This window comes from Xiphophorus hellerii, chromosome 1, assembly GCF_003331165.1.
Source record: "Xiphophorus hellerii strain 12219 chromosome 1, Xiphophorus_hellerii-4.1, whole genome shotgun sequence".
Classification (NCBI taxonomy): domain Eukaryota; kingdom Metazoa; phylum Chordata; class Actinopteri; order Cyprinodontiformes; family Poeciliidae; genus Xiphophorus; species Xiphophorus hellerii.
In genome coordinates, this window is record NC_045672.1 from 13897062 (window position 1) to 13917269 (window position 20208).

Consider the following 20208-nt stretch of genomic DNA (forward strand, 5'->3'; position numbering starts at 1 on the left):
GCAGGCATGACCGAAGAACAAAAGGCTGATTGAGGCATTTGGAGGCAGAGATGAGATCTGGGAGGACTAATCTGCTGCTCCGACATGATAAGATTAGAGAAGGGAGGGCAGGAAAAGCTGGCTGGGAAGATCACACATATACTTGTATAAACACGCACACAGTAAGATGATGGATCTGATTGGAAAGGTTTTCCACCCCTCCCTCATTTTCTCCTGCTCTCACTGAGACGAAGCAATGTGCCAGCACACCAGCACTCAATAAGCACTTCCATCTGGACGACAGAACACCAGCACGCGCTCCAAAAACCTGTGTATGTGTGGCAATGTATACTGGCAGGATACAAAGGATCTGCTGCAGTCATACAATCTCCAACATCTCAGTGACTGACAAGGGAGATTGTTTTTAAGGACAGATCACAAACTAACAGTGTGAAGACGTCCTTAAAGATTTCTTCAGGTTTTGCTTTCTTGTCACTTTTAGTTGTTTTAGATCCAACTAATCCTAATATTGAACAAATCTTTGCAGATTTTTTTAAAATTCAGCTACAGTGAAGGGTTCTCAGCATCTGCTGAATTTAAGTTTCTGGTTGTTTAGCCGTTTTAGAGGACCGTGGATTTTACATGTTTGTCCTGCTCAATGACTCAAGTTTGCTTGAGCTTTAGGTCATAACTTAATGAGCAGAGATTTCCCGTCAGAACTGTTTGTTAGAGAGCAAAATTTAGTAAGTCATCTAGATCTTGAAGCAGCAAAGCAACCCCAGACCATCTCACCACCACCCTCACCACCTCTAGGTTTGAATTGTTTCACTTATGTCTCATCTAGGTACAGACTATTTTCTCAAAAGTCTTGGGGATCATCAGGACGATTTTTGGCCTTGCCTAGGAACTCTCCATAGATACCGTTTTTGCCCAGTATCTCTTTCTTATTGCTGAAATACAAAAACTGACCATAACAGAGGCCTATAGTGCTTTAGATGATTCTTCTGTAACATCCTGCATCAGTCACCAACTCACTCTTGCGGTAATTCTGGAAGGCTAACCACTCCTGGGAAGGTTCACCACTGTCCTATGGTTCTCATTGTGGTTTGCTGGAGTCCCAAAGCCTTAGAAATGGTTTCTAACCCTTTCCAGACTGGTAGTTGTCAGTGACTTTATTCTCATCTGTTCATGAATTTCTTCAGATCAAAACATGATGTGATTTTTTTAAAGTTTTTCTAAAGCCTAAATTTTGTCAGGCAGGTGCTATTTAAGTAAATCTACAGTTGACAAAATGAAAATTCAAAATAAATCTGTAATTGGGGAAACATTGTTTGTATGGTGTATGTGTATATGCAAACCAAGAACATCAGAGAAAGTATCATTCATTTCCTGACACTGCAGTGGAGTGGTGCCGGTTGGGTGTAAGCAGTAAACTAAACCATCGCAGGATCAGTTTGTCAGAGCCAGCGGCAGCACAATCTAGCTCCTATCCTCACTGGGTTTAAATCTACACTCTTTGCTACCTATTGTCTCCTGGACCTCCTTATTTGAGGCATGAATAATAACACTAAACAAATGCTGATTACAATGTTTGAGAGGGAGGACTGTGCACAAACTGCTTCCCTGCCTGGCAGCAAGAACAAATGGAGAGAGTGTGGGAGGAGGAGGCAGTGAGGAGGTGAGGTGAGACCCAGCTGTGGTGGCGCTGCTGGCAGGACTTCTGCGCCGTGTCTACACAGGGGTCTCTCTCTCTCTCTGCTTTTTTTTTTTTGGCTTGACCTGTTTGGATATTAAATCGGCACCCTCTGCTTTGAACACACTGAGCCCATCTGTCAGCCCAGGTCCATATTGGATTGGATGAGCATTAGCTGAGTCAAACCGGGCAGATTTACTCGTGTCTCTTTGTGTATGTTGGGTGAGTGCTTTCTAGGCGTGAGCACCCATCCCTGACTTAAATCCAACCTCCCCCAGTCCTGGACCCCAGAAGACAAACATAAAATACTTTGACTGACTCACTAGCTGCTTTACTGTGCAAATTAATGACAGGCAGCGAACACATCTGAGAACATTAACAGGTCCTGGTCTCATCCAGACAAAAGACAGATAGAGGAGAGGAGTAGAGGGGAAAAAGATGAGGGGGGTTGAGTCACATGAAATTCACAGATGACACTAATTAAGACTTCAGGGCTGAGGGCCACTAATGGTAGATCATACAGGCAACAACAGGCCTCCTTTACACAGTGGAGAGTCACAAGCACAGCACATGACTACTCCATCTGAGGTCTAACACATTGCTCCACTCCATTTTAGGAACAAAGAGGGCTAATTGGAGCCGTATTTGTTTAATCTCCCCTTTTATATAAATGCTTCCCAAAGGCAGAGGCAGCATGACGAATCCATCAAGCTGACCATGGTGCTCTCCCTTCCAGGCACCGTGAACAGCAGTGAGAATTGAGAACACTAATGTTGACTACTCGCTTCATGAAAAAGCTATGCTGCGTCCAACTCAAATATTTGTCTTTGCCTCCAACACACTTCTGCCGCAGGGCAGTTTTTAGCCAAGAAACTCAAGAAGAGCTAAGTGGTGGTAAAGAGAGCAGCACTGTTTCAGGCAGAAGGAGAGGTCTTGTGAAGAATATACTCTGGAGTTATTACCTGAAGGACAATTATAGGGGCATCGGGGACCTGGCGAAACATTTGTGGTGATTTAGACTAAATTTGAATGCAGTACTTACAAAGGTTTGTGCTACAGCTACAAACTTTAATGTCTTTTTACTGGGATTTTATGTAATAGACCAACACCAAATAGCATATAATAGTCAAGTTTGTTTAACATGCAAGGCTAATTTTCACTGCATGAACTACATCCAGTCTTTTGCAGTGCCTATATCAGCTTTTCACTGAGAATTGCATTGAGAATTTTGAGAGACTGAGAATTTTATCCATTCATTTTCGCAAAACAGGTCAGATTAGATGGAGAGCAAATGTTCAGATGAATTTAAAAGTTTTGCCACAGATTCTCAGTTGGATTTAGGTCTGGACTTTGACATTCTTTGATGCAAACCATGTCATTATATTCCTGGCGGTCTACTTAGGGTTACTGTCCCGTCGGAAATTGTACCTCACATTTTTTGCGACTAACATTGTTTTTCTGTAAAAATTATCCTCCGTTTCGCTTCATCTATCCTCCTATAATCTCTGATCAGCTTCCACACGTCCCTACTGAACAGTCCCACCACCTTGTTTCACAGTAGGCATGAAATGGTGTGCACTGTTAGCTGTCTCAAACAAAGCATTTTGGCAAGAGGTCAATAAGTTCAATTGGATTATTTGAAACTTCAAAGACATTTTCTTATGCCTTTTGTTCAACAATGGCTTTCTTTCGGTAAGTCTTCTATAAAAGGTCAGATTTGTGGAGGGCATAACTACTATTTGCAGATTAACTTAATCTCTCATCCAAGCTGCATATCATCTCAGCTTGTTCAGAGTTACAATACAGTATTATCTCCCTACCCAGCATGTATTGATAGATTTGCACTTATGATAGAAGCTGGAATGATATCGAAGTCATGTTGGAGTTTCCATTGTCTTCACAATTATTGTGTTGGTCTTGCCCTTAAATTTCCAAGAAAACAAGTAAGAAGTCTGTAGTTTTAATGTGACAGAAAGTGGAAGGATTAAGGTTTTCTTACGCCATAGTGCATTCATCAGTGTAGATGTTCATGTGTATGACCTAAGACTAGTCTGGTCCAAGGATAATACAGATGAGTCAGAACTGCAGCCTAAAATGTGGTTTAATGCTAACATTAAAATATTGATGTTCTTTGTGCTGCTCAGCTGTTAAACCACTTGGCGTTTTATGATCATAGAGTGAGAAGGTAATGAGAATTCCTTTGAACACTATCTGGTCCACTGCAGAAAAGCAAAGCTCACAGGGAAGGGTGTGCAGGAAGGATATCAGCTTGTGTGTGTGCGAGTCTGTGTGGATTTACCATATTGGATGTCTGCCCAGGCAGATAATCCAAAACCCTCTTGTGTGTACGACCACCAGTGGCAGTCCCGAGAAAGCTGAAGCAAAGATAGAGCTGTGTGCTGATTGAGTGCTGTGAAGAATGGCTGGAAATGAGAAGGTTTGCTTTAGGCTATGCTAATCAATGTCTCACCTTAGTGTAATTGACACGAACACACGCATACACACACACCTTTTTAACTGACGGGTTTAAGGGTAGGTTTTCGGAGCGATGTGTGTGAAGGGCGGAAAGGTTGAGTGTGCAAAGGAATGAGTCAGAAAAGGTTTTCGTGGTTTGAGAGAGATGATAAGACCTGGTGGCAAAGGAGTATGTGTGCATGTTTATGTGAGCAGGAAAGCATTGGTATGCATTATCTTAGTGCAGGTGTGAGGCCATCAGAGGACTGTCTGCAGGGAGCAGGCTGGCTACTGGTAACATGTTATCTCAAGGTCTGAAATAGTTACAGTTTCAAAACCTCTAAAACTTTCAGGAATGTCCCTGATAAGACCTGGTGTTAGAGCTGCACCTATCAAACAGAGATCAGAATCAGCAGATTTTCTGTCGATCTGCACGATTGACGGTTGATAGGGCTGGATGACATTGCTGCAAAACATGTCACGATATAGAAGGGTTTTATATCAGTATATATCCACAATTATTGAGTATTTTCTTATTTTAAATATCTGAAATAATGCCATACAAGTGACCTGATATTTCATGCATTCTCCAGTTTTATCTCAGGTTGTTGTACTTATTTTCTACTTTCACTCAACACTACATGGTGAAACTGAAACTGATGCATATGTTACTCAACAGACTGTTGCTAGGTAACCAAAGCGCTGAGTTAGCTAGTTAATATGATACCACCAACCTTGCTTAGCAGCTAATGTCTTTTCTCTGCCGACATCCCCCAGAATGCTATGCGATTCTGGATCGGAGTACAGTGGCATTATTGAATATTCTGTCTGACGTACTTATTATTGCTATTGCAATATATGTTGTTAGTGATTTATTGCCTCAACATCAACAAATACTAACAAATTTGTTCTGTCATCCCAATTCATTCAACGCATCAAAATCATCTTTGTCACTCAATAAACTCATCTAAAAAAACACATCTGATGCACTTTTTTGAGTTTGTTAGGGCAAAATACTTGACACAGAAACAGGGATATTCTAATTCCTTCATTTTTTGTTAGATTCAAAACTACATCTATCATCAATCTCCGATGTTGCTCTCTTTTGTGTTATTTACCTTTAAAAAAAATTATTCAACGCCAAAGTCAACAACCCAAACCTAAAAGAAAACTGGAGATCAGCCAGAAAAAGGGCACACAGCTTTTTGGAGTATATTTATGATTCCCCCTAATAACACAGATGCCAAAGCTAATTTCTGCAAACATGCACGCAAATACAAACACGGACACCCAGGAGGAAGAGGAGTGGAGATAACCAGCTTCAGATTAGAGAAAAATAAAAAGGAGAAGGGGGTGTCCAGAAGGGGTTTGCATGCTTGGGTAGTGCAAGCATGCAAACACAGATCTTAACAGCACGTGTGAAACTGGACAGACGACATTACACACAGCCTTGAAGAAAACGCGAGCTTGAACATTTGTGATTGTACTGTTTTTATCTGCTTCTAAGGATATCCATCTCTCAGTCCGTCTCACCCTTCCTCTATCCGTGTCTGAAGGTGACCTCGCCTGTCTGTCAGTCTCCAGTGATGACACTGGCTGTATCAGTAATACATCATGTAAGCTGTGTATCAGCCAGATGCTGCTTGAGCTGAGCAGTGGGTGGTCTGTCAAGCACGCTCGGGTTGTACAATATGCAAATAATCACATGCAAATTACCTGCCTCAGTGTGTGACAGTATATCAGCAAAAGATACAAATGAAACACGCTAGTCGATGCTCGTCTGAAGATTTAAAGAGGTTGCTGGGGCCTTTTTAAACTAAACAGCTAAAATGGCACTCAGAGAAGCTGCGGTATGAACTCTGGAGAAGAACTAGACTGTGCACACCCATACAAACACACAGAGGCCAGAAGCTTAGAGCAGCCTCCTGCTGTGCAGCAACAAGAGGTGTATTGTAGACGACACAGCTGCAATAACAAGGCTGGCTCAGTTCTGGAGCGAGATGGGCTGCGCGACCCTCAGACTACAGCGCCGATGATTAAGGACGAGGTTAAGCGTGTGTCAGGAAACCACGTTTGTAAAATGTGTAAACTGATAATAAATTTTAAGTCACAGTGATAAAACATTTTACTTCCCTAAATGTGGAGCAAGTATAAAACCGGTGTAAATTCTCACTCTGCAAGGTCATGGTATTTCTAAGTGCGTCAATAAAAGAAAATGGACTCCCGTCCTCGTTTCTCAGAAATCTTTTATCCCTTCATCGAAAGGCCTCTCCGGTTCGAATTATGGACTGAGAGTTATTGACAGGACACGTTAACAATGCAACTAATGGGTGATTAAAACCATAGAAATCTTTAAGATGAAAGCTAAAAAAAGAACGAGGGGAGAAGAGGTGTCCAGTTTCTTTTCAAACAGGTGTAGTTTAGTTTCCATATGTACAAAAGACTCAACGTCGTTTATTTTAAAAGAGGAAATAAATCAAGAGATACAGTGCCCTGAAAGCATTCATGCCCCTTGAACCTTTTCACGTTTTGTCATATTATGACCACTATTTTATGTGGTAGGCATACAAAGTAGTAAGTAAGTGGAGGGAAAATGTTTCCCGAATAATCTGTAAAAGTACAGGCATTTAATAGCTTTCAAAATTTCATCCCATCAGCCCTCTTTACACCGACACCCATGAATAAAATACATGTTCCAGAAGTCGCCTAATCAGGGAATACAGTTACAGATATGTTTAAACCATAGTCGGGTTTCATTTAAACATCTCATTGGGCACCTCTTCATCCTGCAGCGAGCGAGAAAATATGGTGTAATTGTGGGGAAAAGCTGGTTCTGCCAAGTATTAACTCAAACTATGAGCTGATTTCCTTCCACGTTACACAAACCAGCACTTTGAGTTGGTTTATCACATAACATCCCAATTAAGTACATTAAAGTTTGTGGCTCTAACATGACAAAATGGAGAAAAGTCATATTTGTTTATTATAAACAAGTATGTGAACAGCTATAAGAATATGAAAATATTACAATAAAAAGCTTAGATAAAATTCTCTTCAAGATAAGCTGATGTATTTAATCAGGGTAAAAACTGGTTGTATAAGAGGAAGGGCATACCAATGTACAAATTATTAAAATTAGCGCAGGCGAAGCAACAGACGAATCCTTCTGTATTTATTGAGCAGACACGCTGTGAATACTACACAAGAAGCTGCAGACATTGTTGCTGTATTGTATTAAAAATGCATCTGTCGAGCTCAATGCTTTGTAGTATATTCAGCCAGATAAGGTCGTGTATTTTGTAAAAAAAAAAAAAAAAAAGTCTACATGTTGCATTGAAACAGTGAACGCATGTTTTTAGCCGAGCCAATCTAAACGCAGCCCCTCAATGCAGACTTCCCAAACTGTAAAACCATAAAAACACAAATGGTTAAGTAAACAATTCCTCACTAATTGCGAACAAGAGGAAAACAGTGGAGCAGTGATGAACAGTGTGTGTAAAACACGGTGGTTATCGTTCACACACACACGCACGCACACGAGGCAGGGAGCACCCACAGAGACGAGAGAGCGAGACAAAGAGGTTGAACAGCACACAAACATCTCGACTCGGTGCAACCAGTGCACATCAAAGCCTTCTCCGCCCATTTATCTGTGCCTGCCTGTAAATCAAAAAGCGTTCTTTCAACATGCAAACACACGCACGCACTTGCAAACTGACTGCATTTGCTTTGTGCAGCAGCAGCAGCAGCAGCAGCATTGTTGAGGATAGGGGTAGGTAAGGTAAAGATTTTCCTGCAGACAAAGACATTTAGTGCTTTCTTTAAAAAGCTTCAATAGGAGATGAGAAGTCAGTTTATAATTAAGATCAGATGAAAAGAAAAAAAACATCAGTATGTTCAAAGGAATGCACACACACACACTTATATAATCTGCGCATCCCAGTGTGACCATATGGTTTGGCGGGGACTTCCTACCCACCACAGAGGAAGTGTCCGTTTACAACGCACAGCTCAGTTGTCCGCCATTACATCCTGTCTCCCAGCTCTAAACAGCCCCGCTCAGGCGCAGCCCAGCCTTGGCTTTGAAGTGAAATCAAGCAGAAGGGAGACACAGTTCGCTACGCCGTGCAATCAGCATGGGCAGGAGATCTGTTGAAGGGCACGCAACCCGGGGTTTGTGAATGAAGTTGCTTCACGTTAAAACAGTTTTTTTTTTTGGTCGTTCTTTCTCTTTTCTGAATCTCATCGTTTGGTGTCGCTGTGATTGACGTCCACCTGTCCTGGTGTGGAGGGTTGAGTGGGGCCCCCTTACAGCCGGCTCTCTGGAAGAGTGGATGAGCGTAATGGATTGCATGTGAAGAACGATATGATCGGCTGATGATTGAATGATCCGGCAGACACAGACTAACAGTGTGTGGAACCCAACAGGGCGTGGTTATTGATGACTCTCTGGCACAGTGGGTATCATTGCCATGGCAGCCCATACATTACCATTGGAAAGCCACGCCCCCCCACCAACGTCTTGAACCAATGGGCAGGCGTCGAGGTGGTTGAGGGAAAGAGGAGAATGCTGAATGTGCGACTTGATTGACACGGAGCCTCTTGTTTACCGGCGCCTGGGAGATTTGCATCTTTTTACAGCCGCCCCTCCTTCCTCTACCCTCTCTTTCTCATTTCTTTCTCCTCTTCCGCCCTCCACCCCACCTCCACAGAGCCTTGCTGCCACAGTCCTCGCTGTTTTTGGCGTCTCTGCGTGAAGTGGATATTACCCCACCCTGCTGGTGAGATATTGATCAGCCTTCTCCTCCACCTTCTTCTCCTTTCTCTCCACTCTTCACAGGCCACTGCATTGATTCTCCGTCTCTCCCCCCCAGAGCCCGCCAGCTAGGAGTGATTACACAGGCTGCTCACATACAGTGCAGCAAACACAAGCATTAGAGCCTTTTGGAAGGGGATGCGGGGAAATGTAGCCGGGCTGTACTTTAAAAGGCTATAAAGTTCAGCGGCTGCAGCACCAGCCTTGTGAAAACACTGCTTCTTTTCATTCTTTAAAGAGGAAAAAAAAAAAGAAAAAAGAAAGCGAGCTTAGCGTGACATATTACCACAATAAATACGGCTGTTACAGCATGTTAGCATAACACATAAGCCATCTGGCATCAAGCTGAATCTGCTATGGTGGTTTATCTTTTTCTTTTTTTTCTCCCCATGGCTCATGTTAAAGAGGGCTGTGGTAGAGGTTGACAGGTGGACTCCAGACACCTGGTGATTCTGTGCAGAGGCACACAGCGCTAATACAACCTCCTTATAAGGAGCTGTGGTGCAGCGCCCACCAGATAGAGACTAAAAGCCTGTCCGCTTGAGTCAACATGGCTCATTTAAATAGCTAGGAATGAGTGTCGAAACTATACAAATACTTTAAAAGAGCAAATATCAACCAGGTACGGCTGCAGAACCGGGAGGTTAAATATTAATTCAATTCCGTGCCACTAGGGGCGCACTGGTAATCAAATATGTATTTCGATCTCAGCTCTGAATGACTACAAAAACAATGCAGTGAAGAAAAAAAGTGAAACTGAGTGTCAGTCATTGTGTGCTATCTGCAATTCATAAGGAACTGGAATAAATCTAGGCTAATAATTTAGATGCTATGCATTCAGGCGCTCTATGCCTGGAATATATGCGGTGACACATGTTTGATACAGCCTCAAAAAAGTTTGAAAGGTTAAGAGTTGGAAAAGTAATTTACAAACTAAATAAATTGTTTCACTGCCAAAAAATAACCAAAGGGAACGTTTTCCATAAAGTTTGGTGATGTTTTTATTTTCCAGTAGTTTTTTAGACTACTTTTCATTTTGATACAAAATAAATTAATACATTTTTAATTAATTTATCTCAAGACAAACTGTTATTGCAACATTTGCCATTATCAATATGGAACATTTAATCAACTACTTAGTGGCCAGTGTGATAAACGCTGCATACAGTTTAGTTTATTGAGGGAATCGAATCACACTGGGACAACACCATTTAAGGTTTAACACAATAAACACGATAGAAGACCGTGGGAGGAACAACGCTTTCTGAGCAGAGTAAACAAAGTTGGGTGTATTACTATGTAATAAAACTGTTATCAGCTGAAATTTATTCCTAAGCATGAAATATAACAGCAAAGATCTGGTTCATTAACATTGTTAACTTCACACAACAAGAATGGCCCAATTTACACAGTGTCTTTTTGTAGAAGGAACTGCCAGCACTTATTAAAGAGATGCACCATTTCACTGTGAAATATTCTAACCACCAATCCTCAAAATGAAATAAGACCCTGTAAGCTTACAGGTTTCCCTTTTAAATTTTGAAAACACTCTTCATGTCCACAGCCAAAGTATGGCTCGTCTAAACCGTGCAAACATCAGGAGCTGCTGCCTCATCTGTCCAGACCAGGGATAATAATTAGCAGACCAGCCCTCTGCTGCTGTTTACCATATGCCAGCACAGCTAACAATAGCCTACAAAGTATGAAAGGTTTTGGAGGAGAAGTCTGTTAAGCGAACAAAGGCCAGTGTGGGCTGATTCAGCGAGTGCGGGCACTTCTCTTATTGTAACCTCTCTCTGGCACCAGCAACAACCCAGTCGGGAGTCTAAAGCAACCGGGCCACAGGTCTGATATATTGTACACGCCCTCGCTGCCATTTGGCATTTAGATGGCATTTTCGCATGGCGACAAACTGTTTGCACCTAATTATGGTCAGTTGCTGCTGTGCAAAGGCGATCTTCGCATGAGCACGGTTGTTAAGACATGCTCTCACAAGAATAACCTGCCGCTGCCACTTTTATATGTATTACAGGATCTGGATGGAAGATGATGGTCAAGATGGAGGGCCCACAGTAAAATGTTAACAGGTGCAAATAAAGGTGGGAGTAAGGGAAGTGTGTACTTTCTCTTTCATATTTCTCTCCGTTTCGATTACCGGCAGTAGTCCTGTTATTTGGACTAAACGTCGTCAACAGGTCCAAAGCTAATTAAGTTGGTTTCTGTCCAGAAAAAGGGGCTCACTTATTTTTTAAAAGTCCCGATTAGAGCTGGGGTAAGTATGATGCTCCCATAAAAGCCAAGAGAAATCAACCTTATGACTGGAAGGAGACTATTTTCAGCGCGATACTCTGGGAACCAGTCAGCCTTCTTTAAATGGAAACCTTCTTCCGTCCCCCTCTAGACCCTGTCACCAGCCGGCCGATAGAAAAGTGTAAATACAAGCCCCGCTTCGCTGTGCATGCTCACGAAATGAAGTAAGCGTTTTGAGTAAATGTTTGCACAACTCTGCTCTACGGGAAGGAGAGGACGAGAGGTCGCCGTCTCTCCACGAAGCAATCCCGGAAAGACGAGGGTCTCGATCACCTTCGTCGCTCCTCCTCACTCTCCGCCTCTTGATGGACAGAGTCTCTGCACTCGTACGCCGACTCCATTAGCCGCTCTGACAGGGTTGCACATTAAATCATCACATTTCACCTGACAAGGAGTGTGAAGAAAGAACCAGAAGTGTGAATGTTATTTTCTTTTTCTGCGTAGCCCTCTGTCGCCAGAGTAAAAATATTTTGTGATGCCCACAGCAAGGAAGAGACATAAAAGCAGAGCGATATTAAGAGAGAGAGAATGATAGAGATCTCACAAGAACAATCGAAGCAGCCAGATCAAACAGGTTTCTGAACTCTGTTTTGTAAAGCTTAGATCTGCAGCTATAATTCAGTTAATACTGAAATAAAACAAGGCAAAATGATCAACAGGCTCCAAAAGGAATGTTTTATTCTAGGGAATGTAATGACTGTCTTTTTGTAAAGATGTTTATCTGAACATAATTTGCGGGTGAATATGTCAAAAACTTCAATATCACATTTTATTTAGTAAAAGCACGTGCAAAAAATATGTTTATAAAATGTAGATCTACATTCTGTAGAGAATGTAGATGATCCATTCTCTGACATTTCCAAAAAGTTACCAACATTCCCAAATCCTCAAAACAACTAAGCAGAGAAACTGTCCTGTACTCCATTCAGCCTTCCTGCTCCCTGTTACAAGTCTTGCTCTCTCTCACTATCTAGCAGCCTAAAGGAAATGCAAACATATTTCACCATTCTTTTTATCGTTACATCTTCTTCTGACTTTATTTTTACACTCTGTGCTAAACCCAGTGTTTGGGGGACCTCGGCAGTCATTCATCCTGCGGCCCACCGGGTTTTTGAGTTAAAAAATGTTTAAAGCTGACAGTAGACTTGAAAATATCACTTGATAATTATGCATTATTAAAAGATTAATACCTGAAAACCAACTATAAAGCCTTAAAAAGACAAACATTTTAAAAAGAAATAAAATAAATAAGCAATGCTTAGCCTGGTGGGGGCACAAGTAAAACCTGGTGGCCTGCCAGGCTTATAAAACACTGGGGGAAACTGAACCCTGCCTGTCCTGAAAATAGCTGAGTTTTCTTCCCTCAGTAACAACTTCCACACATCAAGAGTGTTCATGTCAGTGGTCAGGAAAATATCAGACACGATTTTCCAACTACATGGACATATAAGAACAAATTTTGAGCTCAACAAGCTCAAATTTACAGTCAGATCAAAACGCACCGCGTCCCGTTAATGCGCTTTAAAGTGAGGCCGTGGAGGTCGAGCATAACAATAAATAATGCTTTTTAATGTAGCGCTTGATGAAGTACTTTTCCACAAAGCGCATCTGACACAACAAACTTGTTTTGCTGCTGCTTCAAAAAGAATTTAAAACCCACTCAGTTTGTTTTAGCAGCTAAATGGATCAAAACATTAAAAAAAAAAAGAAAAAAATTTAGCTCCAAACAGAGTGAAATGCAGCAGCTTGTCTTTACAACTGCTCAGGGAGAGAAAGAAGCCTTTACATTCTGCGAAAGACAGAAGAGATTTGAGCAGAGAGAGAAAGAGTCTTAAGGGAGGTCTGCATATTTTAAATCTTTTCATTAAAACAGTGGTTCAGCTAATTTAACTGAGCTTAATAATGCAGACTTTCCCCCCTTTTGCTCTGTATACAAGTGTTAACCGCCTGCTGGAACAAAGGCAGCTCTGTTCGCAAACACAACACAGTCGAACTGTTAAGTACATTCCTATAAAGAGAGGAACAAAGAGCATTTGAGCGTGGCGGGAGCAGAAATGAATACAGCTACTGAGGGGGATAGCGCAGCTCGGCCCTTTGATGGCAGGAAATGTCTTTACCATCACGGACGTGTTTATGCTGCTTTGTAGCACACTTTTAGGACTGAGGCAAAAAATAAAACAAGCAGGCTTTACTGGGGAATCTCAGTAGGAATCGTGCTTGGAAGAAATTGAAAAGAGAAGACAGAGTCAGTCGGAGGTGTGTTCTTGCAAAGAGCAGAGCGCGATGGAGGAGAATTTAGAGGTTAGGGTGGTTCAGAGCGACAATGAAGGAATAATAAAGTGTGCAATCTCTTCTGTCTGGGAAGAAAAAAAAAAAAACACCTATCCGCAGACTAAATAAAGAGTGTGCACAAGTGTGGTGAAGCGCCCCCTTCCAGCACTGGCAGCTGTGGTTCACTCAGTCCGTCCACTGGCAGTGACAGACAGGCAAAAACAATTTAGACTCGCCCATCAAAGCGCATGCTACGCCAACCACAGCGGGCGGAAACGTGACGCACCGCATGGAAAATACATAATCCTCCTCCTGTGTGTCTGGGGGTGGGAAAAAAAAACACTGTACATTTTGCTTTTCACAAAAACTGGAAAACATATATTTGGCTGTGATTTTCTACTTTCTTTTGAAGTATCCAGGTATGATCTGACATTACAGAATAAATTAAAACCGTTGAAGCTGTTTTGTGTGAAGTGTTAAAAAAGCAACGGAGAGGATTTTTTGTTTATTTTTACTTTTAATTTTTTTTTTTTTAAATCAGTCGGAAACCACAAGCCACATTCGTAAAAGTTTTTCTTTTATTCTCAGTCCAGGACATGACAATCTCTGAAAAGAGTTTAGTTAGTTTTTTGTTGTTTTGTCCTTTTTTTTTTTTAGGTACGTACACAATTCTGGAGTCAATAAAAAAACTAAACAAAACAAAAAAAACAAATAGATCTCTAAAATCAAGGGATTAGTCAATGTTGTTTTTGTAACATAGATAACTTAGGCAGGAATGCATTTTAAGTCAACTTAAACATGTTTTATTGAGGTTTTATGACCAAAATTATTAGCTGAAAAAAAACTATATGGCAATTTAAAATTTGAAGTAGATTTTTCAGTAAAGTTTGCTTTCTTCTTTTTTGGAACAGAACTAAGAAACAAGGAATTAATTTCACTCCACTTCATAATTAGGCGCTCTACATTGCGTTCTGTTGGTTGTGCACAGCCCCACTTTACTGCGACACCTCTAAATAAATTCCAGTGAAACTACTGGCCTTCAGAAAGAGTCTGTGTGTGATTTAGTCTCAGTATAAATCCAGCTGTTCTGCGAAGGCCAGAGGTTTGTTAGGTAGCATTAGGAAATAAACAGTATCGTGAAAACCAAGAAACTCTGCAGAAAGGTCAGGAACAAAGATGTGTGGAGAAGACTAAAGCGGGTTATAAAACAATATCTCAAGCTCTAAACTTCTCAAAACCAATTATCTGTAAATTAAAAAAAAGAGCACCGCAACAAACCCAATACAGACACAGCTACCAGTGTTTTTAGATCATCTTTGCAAAAGCGTTTTGAAAACAAAAAAAAGGAAAGGAGAGAAGTCGACATCCAGCAGATGGTCGAACCGAGGCTGAGCAGAAAGAGATTGAAAGTGGCTTCACAGCTTTTTGCACAGTAGTGTGCATCCTGGCTGCCTTTGCTTTGAGAAACCGTATATGAGTGAACCTTGGACACACAGAGATCCTTCTTTTCGCGATCAAAGCTCGAGCACATGTGCGCCAGTTGTATTGCATTAGATCAACAAGCATCCAGAGATGGAGGATAGATGGGGTGAGCTGGGAGTCAAGCTGCAACACATGTACTAAATGTCAGCGGGTCTGTGTGAGATTGCGGAGGTGCTGCAGGGGAGCCGCGGAGGATCGCAGCCTGTGGGGATGTTGCTGTTGTTTTAAAGGCTGTGGGTTCAAGGTACAGAGTTTGGACATTCCTGAGACCTCACAGCAATCCTTGAAATTTCCTCTTCTCCCGTCTGCTCCTCTCTTTGACCGATGCCCTTCCTCCCTCTTTCCTTCCCTTTACCCTCCCTGCTGGCAAGAGTTAATTTGCACCATGTGTTCCTTAATGGAGAAAGAGAAGGGGGGGAGAAAATAGGACCCTAGTGGAAGCGTGTGAACTCGATACCACTGTAAATCTCCACTTCCACAGCGTTGCAGCCGCCGCCCCTCCTTCCCTTTCTCCTCTCCTGTTCTCTCTCATTCGTATTTTATTGGCATGTCACACATTGGACAAGCTGGAAATTACACCGAGCTGAGCTGGGAACCAGCGGCGAAGCACGCCAGATATCTACTTCAACTGAGAGAGAGAGGAAGAAAGGGGGAGGGGGGAGGAAAAGGTGTAGACGCAGAAAAAGGAGGAGGTAAAAATGAGGGGGACAGAAGAAAGCGGTAATGTGGAAGAAGACTGGGAGGAGGGATAAAATTAGCCTTCCATTTCCAGAGCAGAGGGCAATCCAATTAAAGCTTCACCGGTCCACACAAATGTGTTTAGTGTCTGCTTACTCAGTGCTGGGTGACCAAGAAAGAGACAGGAGCAATGTTCAATGCAGCTACTGAGACACTGAAAACAAAAACGCTGAAAGAACAAAGTGAGGAGAGGCGGGGGGGGGGGAGAGAGAAAAAAAGAAGATTTGTCTACAATTCCAAGCCCCAGTTCCAACTACAGCACCTTACAAATAGGTTTTATTGGGATTCTGGGAGATAAAACGACAACAAGGGGCTCATAAATGTTAAGAGAAAGGAAAAATGATTCATGGTTTTCAATCATTTTTACCAATGTGTGGCTTGTATTTGTATTTAACCTCCTTTACTCTGATACCTTCAAATGTAACCCAGCGAAACAACTTGATGTTTATCAACAAAGGCTGATTCAGGGAAAAGCTCCTCCTTTTACTCTATGGATTTTTATAGTTTTAAGATTTTAATTCATAAAAAACAAAGGTTTGAGAGCCATGTATTCTTTACATCCTACAAATGTTAATATTTTTAGGACAAAACATTTTTGGTTGTAATTTAGTGTTTTTTATTCTTATCTGTTATGTTATTGCTTGTAATTTTAAAATTAATTACTACCACAAACATCCAGTGGTCTTTACTAAAGAAAAAATCTGAGCGAAATAAAGCAAGTGTGAACCATATCATATTTTTGTTGCTGAAAAGAAACAAATTCTAGAAAAAAAATTACCACACCGAAAAATAGATGATCTATTCATTTTTAGGATCTACAGTGATTTTGCTTTTCTGCAGAAATCAAACTACTTTGCCTGTCATTAAAATACTGTGTGTTTAGTTCATTGTTGACCAAGTACAAATAAAAACTGAAATCATTTGCGCAATTTTAATAAAATACATAAAATCTTTTATCCATCCACAGTTTACGTTCCTGCAGGAAAACTGGCGCAGCCGATTTAACAAGACAACATCAATTTTACAAGATCAGCACGTCTGTGTGATCTTTTCGCTGCTTAGAGTAACACAAATAACTATCTCAGTGCTCCGTCTCCCACTTCTAGGCTGAATCTTTGCAAAAATAAATAAAACTGAACCGCATTTCACAAAACGGAGCTGGGACGCGTGATCAATGTCTGAGAGGTGGGCATAATTTACAACCTCAGAGGCGTCTTTGTTGTGGAGGATCAGGGAAAGAAAGAAAAGCGAGTTTTGTTTAGTGTTTCTGGTGATTTCAGACAATCCAGGATGCGGTTTAGTTCTGCTGAACATTTCTCTGGTCGTTTAAAATAATGAACAAAAAAAAAAAAGAAAAAAAGAACACAGACAAGATGGAGGAGTTGCACTCACAAGATAAGAGAAATTGAAATTCAGACACTCCTAGATGACTGAGAGGTTGATATCTCGTTGTATAAAGCCTGTAAGATAAAATGCAACGATGCATCACATTGCATTAAGAGTGCTTGGTGAATTTACTTTAGGAGTGAAACTTTGATGATTATTTCCCCCCGAAGAAAAACTCTTATGTAGTGTCTTCTGCATAACACGAATTAATCTTTGTGAAGCTTGCAACTGCTAATCGAATGAAAGTAAAAGAAGAAGCCTTTTGAGATGAATAATTTAGTAACCAACAAGGAGGTGGCCATTGATTGAGCTTTTAAATAGCCTCTGACCACTGGCCCCTCCAACAAGGCAAACCCCCCCCATTGTCTGCAGGCTGCACCCACTCCCCATCTGGGAAAGTGATCATCACACCAACACCTAAAACTGTGTTCTGATTTCTCCTCTGGTAGTCTATCTGAGGGAGAGAAAAAGATGACTTGAACAGCTGGTTTCCATAGCAGCATTTAGGTAAAGCTAAAATGGGGGAGAAAGAAGAGAGCTTTCGGCCCAAGAAGATAAAAAGAGGCGGCAGGAAGCCACAGTGAGGACTGAGTGTAGTGCTCAAGCCCACCAGGAGGGCTGGATGCAGCTCTATCCAGGTCTGAACTGGGCTAGCTTAACTTTGGCTGCTGTGTTAATTTATCACCGTGCACATGTGGACAATCAATCTCACCTGCCTCCCTAAAGACACCAAGTTCTGGCGCTGTCTGAGAGATGCATGCCTGTCTCAGTTTAAACTGAGTGACGATCCAAGCATGCAAACTGACACCAGAGTAGGACTAATACTTTACGGCGTTGCAGGCCGTGACCGCCTAAGAGCGTGTTTGCACAGAAACAGCAGCTGCTGCAGCCTGTGACCCCGCCACCTCGGCTAAATGACCTAATGTTATTACAAAGAATGGATTAAAGGCTTCACCTCGGTGAAAATTCAAGTGTGCAGAGACAGAAGAGGAGAGAATGGAAAAAAGGCAGGATTAGTAGAGTGTCATGCCTCATAGACGAGTAATAATCGAATGTAACATTGTAAGCGACGTCACCTTAAGATAAAAAAGCCTTACCAGTAGACTCAAGTTAATTATTAGTCAAATGGAGTGCCTCAAGAAAGTATTCCATTCACTTTGTGCTTTTTCACATGGTCACGTCTCAAATACTGGTTTATTTTAATATGCCAGAGAGAATATGCCGTGTTCCCTTGTCTTCATGGTAACGTCTTTTTTTTTTCTGTAGTTTTTGCCAACAGTAGTTTTTTGTCAGCTGGGTTTATACCGAGAATAAATCAGATTATTACTTACAGGTGACTTCTAAAGTCAACTGGTTGATCTTAATTTGACTTCGGGGGTATTGAAGTAAAGCTTCTCCCACCTTACATAACCTTACAGTTATATGCTACTTAGCGTTTTTTATTTTAAAATGACATGATGTGCCAGATAATAGGGTGTTTTCACACAATAGTCTATTAGACTTGGTTCAATTGAGGACCAAAATTGGGACAATTGTTTAATTTTCAGTTAATTTTCAGACACTGCAATGTGTCAAACTGAAGAAACCCTTTGAGCTGTTTACCTCCGTCCCTGTGGGGGGCACTGCACCAAGATCGAAACAACATGAAAACCTCTGAAGAAGAAACTGAAAGCAACTTCCTTCTTCAATAAATGTAAACAAAAATGGAGTGGGGTTAGATTTTAGTTACTGTAGGACTTATCTTTGGACAGCCTTGCACTTTAGTCCACTTCCTGGTTTGTAGCTTTGTTTGGTCCGCTTGTATTGAACTGAGCCAGAGCTCACTTCAACCGAACCGAGACTAAACAGACTAAACAGGTATGTGTAAATGCACCCTTAAATAATTATTATTCATTTCAGAAGGCTTTGTACACCTTAAATCTGTTTTTCAAGCTGTAAATAGATTTGTATCCATTTGGCAGATAGGAGACAAAAACATGGCATCAGTTTTCTGTCCTCAACTCAATTTGAATATAGGTGACAGTGAAAGGATGTTCAGGTTTTAGCAGCTGCTGTGCTTTGGTTTCCTGTTGCTTTAAGGCTGCTATTCAGAGGTAAACATGACAGGAAGAATGCTTCAATCAAGCAGTTTGCAGCCAGCTTGCCTGGCTGGCCCCGTCTACAGACAGCTAGATGCCCTTGTCAAAGCTGCTTCCTCACACAGAGCACAAAGACAAGCACACACTTAAGACAGCAACACACACATGCAACACACACTGTAAATGCCCACATGTTAATGCTTGCAAAATGTACTAGCTCGCTCACAGCAGCTGAGTGGACTGTGGAATGGAGCGAACACAAATACACACACACACACACACACACACACACAGAGAGAAAATAGCCTCTAATGACTGTAGCGCCCCTCTCTCAGGAGATGGCAGCGGCTGCTGCTCTCCTTGATAAATATTAACAAGAAGTGCGACTGATGGTGGTGCTCACTGATCCATAATTGCATTTCAAATGTTCAGCGGGGGCTTGGGTGGGGGGTGGTCACGAGGGGGAGAAATGGGAAGATAAAGAGGGGGAAACTCCAGCTTCTAGGGAGTGACAAGAGAGAAGCCAACAACTGTCTAGTCATCCAGCGCCCATCATCTCAGCGCCTCGGCACCAAATAGAGACTTTTTTAGTCTGTACAGAAGCTGAGCGTTACAGTCCAGGATTGTCACTTTCACTGACTTCCCGCAGCATGCATCATCACAGACCACTGACGCCGCTACTGTGAATAACGGGAGAAATCAGAGCACAGAAAGATGGAAGGAAAGTAGTTTTTTCTTCTTCTTTTTTTTTGACAGCAAATGTACATCGAGTGGAATGTTTTCATTGATCTGAATGTGTGATAGACAGAAGTTAATTAGCCTGTGGATTTCATTGTTAAGCTAATTCAGAGCACTTTGGATTCCATTAGGCCTTGGAAGTCAAGGTCTGCAGAAAAACTAATAGCTGCTCATGTTAAAAATGCATATTTATGCACATATATTTGCATCTCTCTCAAACATTTTTAATTATGGGGTTTGAATAGGTGGCTTTTTTCCAAGGC

The 20208-nt window shown here is 41.6% G+C and overlaps 1 protein-coding gene across 1 annotated transcript in view; it reads right to left on the reverse strand.

Moving 5' to 3' along the window:
* rerea (arginine-glutamic acid dipeptide (RE) repeats a) overlaps positions 1-20208 on the reverse strand; it is a 97540-nt gene that overhangs the window by 59214 nt on the left and 18118 nt on the right.